We start from the raw sequence: 10,000 nt of genomic DNA on the forward strand, positions 1-10,000 counted from the left end.
AGATTTGCAGTTTCACCTCTGTTTTCATTTACCACTAGCTTTTCTAAAGATATAGACAATAATATCAGTGTTTTTTGTGTTTATATATTTTTTATAAAGTAAAGTTATAATGCTGTAGCATCTTCCCCCAAAGCCCATACTGCGCTAAACATATGGAGCATTTTTGAATAAATGTACTCATCCCTCCTATCAAACAATTCCATAAAATGCATGCTGGGAATTGTTAAATCACTGTCCTCGTCAGTTGTGTCCCATCTGACACACCGTCCCCTCACCCAAACAGGTAATGTGTCACAGTCCATAGAAATATGAGCAGTTTTTGAAACCTATTTGTTCTTCTGAGCACCAAAGTAAAAAAAACAAAAAAAACATGCATGTTCCCTGATAGGGCATGTAACAGTACTCCTATTTACAGTGGGGCATGGAAGGTAAACCTATTCACTGAAAGGGGGGCCAAACTGTCTGTAGGATCAGACAGATGTCCTTGATTAATTGAAGCTCTGAGGTAATATCACCACCACCGACCACAAATCAAAGTCTTGACAGACAATACAGAATAAAACACAAAGCATAGGTATTAGTAAACTATACTCAATCCATTGTCATGACTTATGATATAATCCTTGATAGACTAATTAAATTTATGCGCCATGCCTTCTGTCTGACAGCTGATGTGTGGTGAATGTTTGGGCGTCAGTGGCTGACACACCATCTAGGTGGTTTGTAAACATTGATACTGGATAGGTAGAATACACACGCCCTGTTTTACATTAATCCCATACCCTGTAGCCTAGTGACCTAGTGATGCTCAAAATGCCCCAAATGTCTTTTCTGAAACAAGACTCTTGGATCTCCAGACTAATGTCTTTGAAAGTGCACCGCTTTAGATAAATAGAATATCAAAGCATATAAATGTGAGGCATAAATTGGACAAATGGAAGATTTTGGTTAGATGACCTTTGACCCATAAGTCCCCTTCACATTGGCTGAGACACTCGGTCTGTGGCTGACCCGGGTCGCGACCTAGTGACCGCCGCGTATCTGCCTGTGTGAACGCATCATAAGTGGGACCAGGTTTTGCAAGCCAAAACCTGTCAATCAGTCTCCAGAGTCTTTGGGCTCGCAGAGTTCCTCTGAGCAGTGAGCAGCTCTGACAGGTTTCATGCGCTCCAGATGGGTGTGTAGTTACCTCTCCCTACCATCCTGCCTCAGCTACACTTACATGCCTTTCCTCTCTTGGAGTTTCATTTATCTTCCTTTGTAAAATTACAGTAGCGTAAAAGTAAGTTATATATCCACGTAAAGAAATGTAAAGAATGTTTTTTCTTTTTCATATGTTAATTATAATAAATTGTTTTGATTATCACAGTATCTAGACGTATGAGGCAGAGCAGTTCTCCTGAGGGTGAATGTTTTAAATTGGTCACAGTGTAATACCTGAACGGCCCTGTCTCTAGAAACAACGGCGGAGGAGATATCATATCTGTCAGACAGATTTACAGCTCCCCTGATGCCCTAGGACGGGTTAAACCAGAATGTTTAAGCAAACTCTTTCTCTATCACTTATCTTGTTCCCCTCTAATGCTTATCTTTGTCTTATCTAATTTGATATTTATGGCTGTGTTGTAAAAGAGCTCTCACCAGCATCTCTTTACTTAGCAGTAAACCATAAAGATGGCCAGCATACTTTCCAACCAAGATCACTGCATTTGAGCGCTTGTGTCATTTCTTACATTTTACAGGTCATATAGTGCATTAACAATCTATCAAACTTATCGCTGGCAGATACGTAAGGTAGGATGCAATTTTAAAATTTAAGCAGATGTAATAAAACTACTTGAATGAACTGGACGAACAGACAGAACTTTGGAGAAACATTATTCACTGAGCTCTTTCTCATGCAGACAGTTGTGTGTTTTGGCAAGATTTTTTGACAGAACACAAGTGAATGTGTTGGGTAAATCTTTAATCCTTTTAACAAGATTGGGAGCTTAGGGCAGCCCCATGCAGTGATAGCTCTCTGAACCTGCTCTAATTGGGTAAGATTCCATTTTCCACAGGAACACTTCCTGTATAGAGACATTGAGACATTTACTCCACATCCTGAGCACTTTGCTGGGTTTTCTACTTTCTCTCTCTCTCTCTCTCTCTCTCTCTCTCTCTCTCTCTCTCTCTCTCGTTATGTTGCTGGGCAGACTTTGGAAAGCTCTTGAGCTCTCTCTGGTTGTCCATTATTAATTGAGAGAATGTTTCCGGCGTGAGCGGAGCTAGAGCTGTGGAGACAATAGCTGAGCATGCCCCAAAGTCAAGCCTCCAACAATGAATCCTATAGCCCTTTAGCTTAGCGCCCATGGGAATAGTGCACTCAGAAACACACAACATAATATATAGTGCCTTACAATGAACAGACAAAACCAGTCAAATCAAACAGTTACACTTATTATTATTATTTTGGTTGTTTTGGCCCAGAAATGATGTTTGGTTAAGCTGATCAGAAGCTCCACCTTCCTGTATAAATGTGGGAAATAACACCTGGTCACAAACGTGGTTATGGTTTTGCCAGCAGTTGCCAGGTTTGGTGAGAATATTTGCTGTGATGTTAGTGTGGTCTATAGAATATTTGCTGTGGTGTTAGTGTGGTCTATAGAATATTTGCTGTGGTGTTAGTGTGGTCTATAGAATATTTGCTGTGGTGTTAGTGTGGTCTATAGAATATTTGCTGTGGTGTTAGTGTGGTCTATAGAATATTTGCTGTGGTGTTAGTGTGGTCTATAGAATATTTGCTGTGGTGTTAGTGTGGTCTATAGAATACTTGCTGTGGTGTTAGTGTGGTCTATAGAATACTTGCTGTGGTGTTAGTGTGGTCTATAGAATACTTGCTGTGGTGTTAGTGTGGTCTATAGAATATTTGCTGTGATGTTAGTGTGGTCTATAGAATACTTGCTGTGGTGTTAGTGTGGTCTATAGAATACTTGCTGTGGTGTTAGTGTGGTCTATAGAATACTTGCTGTGGTGTTGGTGTGGTCTATAGAATATTTGCTGTGGTGTTAGTGTGGTTATAGAATATTTGCTGTGGTGTTAGTGTGGTCTATAGAATATTTGCTGGGGTGTTAGTGTGGTCTATAGAATATTTGCTGTGGTGTTAGTGTGGTTATAGAATATTTGCTGTGGTGTTAGTGTGGTCTATAGAATATTTGCTGTGGTGTTAGTGTGGTTATAGAATATTTGCTGTGGTGTTAGTGTGGTCTATAGAATATTTGCTGTGGTGTTAGTGTGGTTATATAATATTTGCTGTGGTGTTAGTGTGGTCTATAGAATATTTGCTGTGGTGTTAGTGTGGTTATAGAATATTTGCTGTGGTGTTAGTGTGGTCTATAGAATATTTGCTGTGGTGTTAGTGTGGTCTATAGCGAGTGGCTCTCATAGTCTTTCTCTTTATTTGTGGTTTGTTGGTCTCTGCCCATAGAGGATGGACTTGAGGCCATTCTTCTAGGTAAACCTCTATAATTACCATGGTTTGCTTCAGTAATTTTTTAAAATTTATTGCACCGCCAGTGTTGACCTCATCAGTGTCCTTTGATTTTATTTTCAAAGACACAAACATTGTTAAATGTAGACGATTGTGTCATGTTTAAACCAATAACGACTTCAGCAGATTAGGAGGTTGCTGACCTTTAAATGGGAGTCTGACCTGTAATTTCATTGGAGACATTCAGTAAGCAGTTGTGTTCTGGGACACTGCTCACATCGAGAGAGAGAAAATACATCCATATTGAGACACATTCAAACATAATTGAGGGGGATTCTTCTCCAAAGAGAGGATCTTGTTGCTTGGAGTTTACACAGGAAATCTCTTGTCCAAACAAAGGCAGGAAGACAAACAAACAAGTGACCAGAGCTTAGGCAAGGCAGGGCGGGACATCCAAGCAGCACCGAGGGGTCCACCACTCAACTGGCTTCTCTCCATTCTTCAACACTGGCACTGGCCAATTAGAAGCCACCAACCAAGCCAACTCCAAAAGGCTATGGGCTTTCAGTCCATTGACTCGATTTGTTGTTGGAGAGCTTGTCAAAGAGAGACAAATGGGATCAAATTACTAAAACAAACAGGCTAATGCTAGGGCTGGAGATAGAATGAGAAAACTGTTGATTGGTTTTCTCTCATTCTACAGGGTCGTGAAAGGACAGTAATAGGCCCATGGGTTTGGATGAACGACAATGACAATTGGCAACTGGAATTCCGTGTAGCTTGCTGGACTGACACAACACACGCCAGGCAATTTGGTCACACTTTGGCCTTTGTGGTATAGTTGGCTTGGCTTACTTAAATGAAATAGCCATGAGCAATTAAAACAAATCATGTTCATTGGCCATTTGAAACGCTGTATCACAAACAGTGTCCATTGCACATGGCGGGTGTATGTCTGTGTCCTTCTTCTTCAAAGAGAGAGCTCCATATCCATAGGAGGAAATGTTCCCCATGACCTTTGACTCCTATAATGTCCTACAAACCCACAGGCTGTATCTCAGCAGTCAGTCAGGGGGAACTACTTCTCTGATGCACTCCACATCGGTTCCACCCTCCTCCCCTGTCCTTTCCCAGTTTTACAGGCTCAGAGGAGATCCTTTCTACAGTCACTCAAAATTAATCTATTTTCCTGCCATCCCTGACTGCTTGCCTGCAATCAGACCTCGACACAGTTGCCCCAACAGGCATTTGTGCTGAGCTGCGCCTTTGAAAGTGAGTTCAAATATTTTCTCAAACGTGGAAGTGCCTCCCTTTGATTTGGAGTGTAACTTGGAGGAGCTATACATATTCAATTACTATCCGGTACCCCTGAAGGCCAAGCCGGATTATACGATGCCTGTGCCAGAGCAAAGTAGTTGAAAGTATGACCAAATGACGATGAAATAGCTGTTATTATCTCAGTAGAGACTTAGAACTATGGTCAGAGAAGTGGAAGACATGATAAACGAACAGGCTTGTGGGGTCTTATGTTGTTTATTGATTAATATTAGGAGTGGACGGAATGGGATCCAGTGATTCTCACGACAACGTTCACAAGGAAGTAGCTGGTTCATATTCCCCCCTTGTGCTGTACTGTTTATTATGAAGCACCTTCACAGGCAGTGAGCCCAACATCCCGACATCACATCTATCCAAACGCCATTAGAAACGGTCAGAGGTGCTGCTTTGACATTAGCATACTTTCCTTTTGATCTTTCGCCAATAGTGGCTTTCAGCTGCTGATCTGTGGGTCTCTCTGCCTGGTGTGGGTGGAGAGACCGGGGGAGAGCATGCTAGTCTCTATGCCTGGTGTGTGTGATTAGACCGGGGGAGAGCGTGCTAGTCTCTCTGCCTGGTGTGTGTGATTAGACCGGGGGAGAGCATGCTAGTCTCTCTGCCTGGTGTGGGTGGAGAGAGCGGGGGAGAGCATGCTAGTCTCTCTGCCTGGTGTGGGTGGATAGACCGGGGGAGAGCATGCTAGTCTCTCTGCCTGGTGTGGGTGGATAGACCGGGGGAGAGCATGCTAATCTCTCTGCCTGGTGTGGGTGGAGAGACCCGGGGAGAGCATGCTAGTCTCTCTGCCTGGTGTGGGTGGAGAGACCGGGGGAGAGCATGCTAGTCTCTCTGCCTGGTGTGGGTGGAGAGACCGGGGGAGAGCATGCTAGTCAGCCCCCTAGCCTGGTGACACACAATGCTCTCCCTATCCCCGGCTGCCTGGATCGGAAGGCCCCTGGGCAGTGGGCAGGGGTGTCAGCGAGCAGAGGGAAAGACAAATATGCCCTAGTACCTCTACAGGGAAGTCTCAGCCCAGTCCGCTGTACCTCGCTCACTACTAAACTAAACTATTAAACTACTAAACTACTAAACTACTAAACTACTAAACTACTAAACTACTAAACTAAACTACTAAACTACTAAACTACTAAACTACTAAACTACTTAACTATACTACTAAACTAAACTATTAAACTAAACTACTAAACTAAACTACTAAACTACTAAACTACTAAACTACTAAACTACTAAACTAAACTATTAAACTACTAAACTACTAAACTACTAAACTACTAAACTAAACTATTAAACTACTAAACTACTAAACTACTAAACTACTAAACTACTAAACTACTAAAATAAACTACTAAACTAAACTACTAAACTAAACTACTAAACTAAACTACTAAACTACTAAAAACCAGTGATGTTCTTCAATACATTTTCACATTGTTTTTTTGGGAGGGGTTCTTTTGAACTCTGTCTTTTTGGGCAGCCTTCCATCCTTTATTCATGCGGTTTCTGGGAACCCCCTCCCACCCCCCCCTCTGATTTTTTATGCCTCTCCAAAATGTTACGCCTAAAACATAAATCGTCTGATGATCGGGGGAGAGAGAGTAACCTGGGCCGTGGTTATTTTCCGTGTCTGTGTCTCTGCTCTTGGCCTTTCATTCCCATTCCTCCTCCCAGACAGAGCAGCGTTTCCGCTATTAATCCCCCACGCTGGACCGGACCGGACTGGACCGGACCTCCTTTCTGCACACCACATTCCCCGAGACGGTCTTCTGCGGCCCGTGAGATAGGCCAGCACGGATCCCGCCGGACAATTAAGATTCCTTATGTTACCCAGATAAGAAACATTACAGGACTTCTGCTTTCTCTCCATCTCTACTTCTGTCTCCTTTTCTATTTATCACTCCTTTTCCATCTCACGCTCTCTCTCTCTCTCTTTCTCTCTCTCTGACTGCCTCTCTCTGTCTCGCTCTTCTTTCTTACTCTTGTCTCTCTCTTCCTCTGTATCTCCCCCTGTCTCTCTCTCTTCTTTTCTCTCTCTCGGAACTAATCCCTCGCAGCCTGTCTTTGCTCTGTGTTCTTTCCCCCATCCCGTCCCTTGTCCAATCCCTGTGAATGTACTGTAGGGGAGAAGGTGTTGGGTTTCTGTATCACGGTCGGCAGTTCTTTGACACCCTGCTCTTGTGGTGGCCCTGTTTACAACCTACACAGAATCTTTCACACAGCCATTGTCCTTTAAAAAAACAACTCCCGCTTGTCTTAAATTAGACTACAGTTTATCATTCATATAAACACTAGTACAGTACAACACTAGCACCTTGCATGGCAGCTACCGCCATTGGTGGTGAATGAGAGGCCATTGGAAAGCGCTTTGAGTGCTGCTAAGGTGGAAAAGCGCTATATAAGTGCAGTCCATTTACCATTTACCATTTACCATTTACAGTGTTGACCGTGGTTATTCTGCGCTTTGTTATGCATGCCCATCTATCTGTGTATTTACAGTATTGTAAGATAAATCCACTGAATCAAATGTGTTTTCCTCTTCAGTACTTTAACATCCGGGGTCTAGAGAGTTGCACCCCAACTTCTTAGTTCTAGTATCATCATTCCTGAAGATACATGTTCCAGAACAGTTCAGTGATCGTCTATTATCAAAATCAACCAATTCAACTGGGAGATCATGTTACTTTCTGGTCAACGGAAAAGCCCTGTAGCTAGCTAGGTAGCTGGTTGGTAGCATGGTAAGGCGCCCCCTATTGGGTTGACCGTAGCACTGGACGGGAGCCTACCCCCGATCGAAACAACTTCACAGGTGACACTGCATGTCCTAGGGTCCTGAGCATTACAAATCAACCTCATACATTGAGATAATCGTGTCCCAGACAGACCGAGAAACACATAATGTGTCATTATAGAGAGATGTCAACAGAATACTGTTATGTTGCAGTTGTCACTTGTCAGAGCAGTAGTTAATTGGCTGACAGGATAACAAGGGGATGGTTAGGTGACCATTTGAAACCAAATGACAAACGTGTTTTTTGTTCTGTTGGTTAAAAAAGCAGATGCAAAATGAAAGTGCAGTATGATATTAGACGAATGGTACACTTGGTGCACTGCGTAATGTATAATCTCATTAAAGTTGTCATCCCTCTTTGATGGAATGATATTAGTGAGTTCACATTTCAGATGGCAGACAGGTCTGTTTCTCTCACAACAGATAGGTCTTTCGCTGCAATCATGCACAGCTTTCAGCAGCAGCAGGCTGTAATTTAATGTGTGCCTGTGGAATTCAGAAAGTTGGGTCTCGGTGCTTCAGAAAATACCATCAACAGCTTTGTTCCGCCGCAGAAAAATACCCTCACTTCAGACGAAGCCACCGACGCTTCTGGGGCAACACTTTGTGTATCGTGCATTACATTTTACAGACTTGTAAGGGGATGGGGAAAGTCAAATAACTGGATTCATAGCTTGGCGTCAGCCCGTTTCGTGTACCAGTACTCATGTTTCCTCACTTCGCTTCAAGGGGCGACGCTGTAGTGGTGGAATTTGCTGCGATGAAATGCACCTTTCCACGTGAGGCCGTTTTCGTGTTCTGGTAGATCGTTATCATCAGGCCCTCGGATCATCAGGCTGGACCCACGCCAGGAAGGCTCTGTCTGCACCTCTGCTGGATGGACTGGGGGTGGAAGGCGTGGGCCGTGGTGGTGGTGGGGGTGGGGGTGAGAGAGGAGAGGGGGTGGAAGGCGTGGGGCGTGGTGATAGAGGGTGGGGGGTTAGAGAGGAGAGGGGGTGGAGGGTTGGGGGTGTGGTAGTAGAGGGTGGGGGTGAGAGAGGAGAGGGGGTGGAAGGCGTGGGCCGTGGTGGTGGTAGATGGTGGGGGTGAGAGAGGAGAGGGGGTGGAAGGCGTGGGGCGTGGTGATAGAGGGTGGGGGTGAGAGAGGAGAGGGGGTGGAAGGCGTGGGCCGTGGTGGTGGTAGATGGTGGGGGTGAGAGAGGAGAGGGGGTGGAAGGCGTGGGGCGTGGTGATAGAGGGTGGGGGGTTAGAGAGGAGAGGGGGTGGAAGGCGTGGGGCGTGGTGATAGAGGGTGGGGGGTTAGAGAGGAGAGGGGGTGGAGGGTTGGGGGTGTGGTAGTAGAGGGTGGGGGTGAGAGAGGAGAGGGGGTGGAAAGCGTGGGGTGTGGTAGTAGAGGGTGGGGGTGAGAGAGGAGAGGGGGTGGAAAGCGTGGGGCGTGGTGATAGAGGGTGGGGGTGAGAGAGGAGAGGGGGTGGGGGGTGTGGTGGTGGTGGGGGTGGGGGTGAGAGAGGAGAGGGGGTGGAAGGCGTGGGGCGTGGTGATAGAGGGTGGGGGTGAGAGAGGAGAGGGGGTGGAAGGCGTGGGGCGTGGTGATAGAGGGTTGGGGTGAGAGAGGAGAGGGGGTGGAAGGCGTGGGGCGTGGTGATAGAGGGTGGGGGTGAGAGAGGAGAGGGGGTGGAAAGCTCCTCCAAGGAATCTGCCCCATTCCCCAAATTCTTGTCCAGGTGTTCTGTCCAGATCTGTGCTTTCCATAGAGGAGAGGGGTAGGTCCACAGCGAGGATTCTCCTACCATCGCTCTGTGGTGTCTGTGAAACACTGAGTCCCTACACACACAGACAACCCCCACCTCCCCCCCCCCCCCACACACACACACACACACACACACTGTAGAACCATGCCATTAACAGATCTTTATCAGCACAGCCATCCCTGTACAGACTCGTCACTGGCTTTTGTTTTACTCAGGCACCCGGAGATGGAGCCAGCGAGGGATTTAGGCTAAATGGGCGTCGCTAGCACTGCAGTCCTAATGCGTCCTAATGTGAACCCAGTGTACATGGGGTCATGACCATCCATAATATGGTCAAATCCTTGTCATCCCTGTAGAGTTGAGCTTGAACCACACTGGCTGTTAAGTTTGGGTATAAAAAATATCAAAACAGCCCTTTGACAGAGAGAGAGGGAGGGAGAGAGAAAGAGAGAGAGAAGGAGAGAGAGAAAGAGAGAGGGAAGAAAAGAAAGGAGAAGAGTAAATATATAGAGAAGGACGGATGTAAAAGAGAGAGTGGGAGAAAGAGAGAACACATCTCAGAGGACAGCCCTGCCCTGCCCTACTGAAGCTGTTCCCCATGCTACTTTAGGGCTCTGAATGGAAAGTATGTCATTTGATATATGGAACACCATCGGGCCT

Source organism: Borostomias antarcticus, assembly GCF_949987555.1.
Source record: "Borostomias antarcticus genome assembly, chromosome: 18".
Lineage (NCBI taxonomy): Eukaryota > Metazoa > Chordata > Actinopteri > Stomiiformes > Stomiidae > Borostomias > Borostomias antarcticus.